General features: G+C 35.6%; 1 pseudogene; it reads left to right on the plus strand.

Moving 5' to 3' along the window:
• Positions 1–217: 217 nt before the first annotated feature.
• Positions 218–1,413, plus strand: LOC110413344 (histone H2A variant 1 pseudogene; annotated as a pseudogene).
• Positions 1,414–1,801: the final 388 nt, after the last annotated feature.

Below are 1,801 nucleotides of genomic sequence, written 5' to 3' on the forward strand. Positions count from 1 at the left end.
TTTTCTACTATTATACAGGCCATAATATTATTGGTATAACCAATTTTTCTTTAGTAGGTTTTTTTTTTTTAACGCTTTTGCCTTTGTATGTAATGGTAAGACTCTTGTTACACGTGTCTTTTTGTTGGCGTGTTCTAAATTCTACCATTACCATTCAGTTAAGTTTTGCTACTAAAAGGAATGAAGAGTGCACTGTTCTTTGAGATGTGGGTCTTCAATGAGAGGTAGTACTTGTTTTACTGTTATGGAACCAAGTCTAGTTTCAGGAAAATGTAAAAAGTTAGTTGCTTTTGAGCATTCAATCTTTTTCTTTGATGTGTTATGTTTCATTTCTCTCTTTCTTAAAAGTTGTTGTTGCGTGGACTGGTATTAAACTTGAACTTGAACCATTTTAATCAATAACGTGTCTGTACTTGTTGTGCAGCTTTTATCTTTGACTAAATCACACACTTTGTGTTTCGTGGATCAAATTTATTATTATTTTTCTTGTTTCATTTCTGTTCGTTGTGTGCTTTCTCTTTTTTCAAAAGGTTTTATTGCATGGATTGATACTAAACTTAAAGCATTTTAATCAATAATACCTTTTATCTTAATTAAAATGCATACTTTGTTTGTCTTTGGTGGATTAAATTTATCATAGTTATATTGTGTTTTGTTCTATGTCTATTATTATTTAGTCATACTCATTGTGACGGGGCGAAAGTATAAGCTTGTTTCCCTGGTGGACAATGTAAACGCAAACTATAGGTTTTTTTTTTCTCCCTTTTTCTTGTATTTAGAATACTATATTTCTTGGTTGTAACTGTGTACTTACCGTTTTTAGGATTCAACCTTCATGCTCTTACAAGTTTCATTTTTATTCTTGAAATTAGTTTCCAGTGGGTCGTATCCACCGTCATCTCAAGTCTAGGACTTCTGCAAATGGGAGAGTTGGGGCCACTGCTGCTGTTTACTTGGCTTCTATCCTTGAATACCTGACTGCTGAGGTTCTTGAGTTGGCTGGAAATGCGAGCAAGGATCTGAAAGTGAAGAGAATCACTCCAAGGCATCTGCAGCTGGCTATTAGAGGGGATGAGGAGCTTGACACCCTTATAAAGGGTACCATTGCTGGAGGTGGTGTCATCCCTCACATTCACAAGTCCCTAATCAACAAAACTACCAAGGATTAGTTATGTCTGATTTCAAATAGTTGTTGACCTTTGAGTACTTTTATGATCTGTTATGTGACTTGGTTTTATTGTAGGCTTTGTTTAATCTGTCTAGTAGATCTGGTCAGTATATATGCTGTAACTCTCTAGGCTTGTTCCTTTGAACTTGGGATCCTTGTTTAGAGTAGGGATGATGTTTGTTGAATAGTTTTAACTGTGGTTTCCCTAGATATTTTATCTGATTCTGGCTGTGAAGTTTAGTGTCTGCATTTGACATGATTGTGAAATTGTTTTTTGTTTACTTGTAATGATGCAACCTTTGCTCTTATGCTTAGTCGCTTGAGCATTTTTCAATTATCGACGCGTAACTATTTCTTGAGATCAGGACTTTGTCTGGTGCCAAACTTCATGTCAGGGTCAGGTACGCTTTGGAAACAATTGTAGTCATCTAATAATGAATTGTTGTCCAATCATTCGTAGTTGGGCCTCAATACTTATATCCAATTTGGTAACCAGTCCTTAGTGGCATGAGCATGTGGGAAATTGCTTTCCATTGGAGTCCGTATTTATAGCATGTTAGTGTTCATTCGAGCTTTCCGAGCAATATGGAATTTGGGACAGATTTCACTAAACAATTGTAGGATTCATTTGTG

The sequence above is a fragment of the Theobroma umbraticum genome, unplaced genomic scaffold (assembly GCF_002168275.2).
Source record: "Theobroma umbraticum cultivar Fairchild unplaced genomic scaffold, ASM216827v3 scaffold_4.1, whole genome shotgun sequence".
NCBI classification, from domain to species: domain Eukaryota; kingdom Viridiplantae; phylum Streptophyta; class Magnoliopsida; order Malvales; family Malvaceae; genus Theobroma; species Theobroma umbraticum.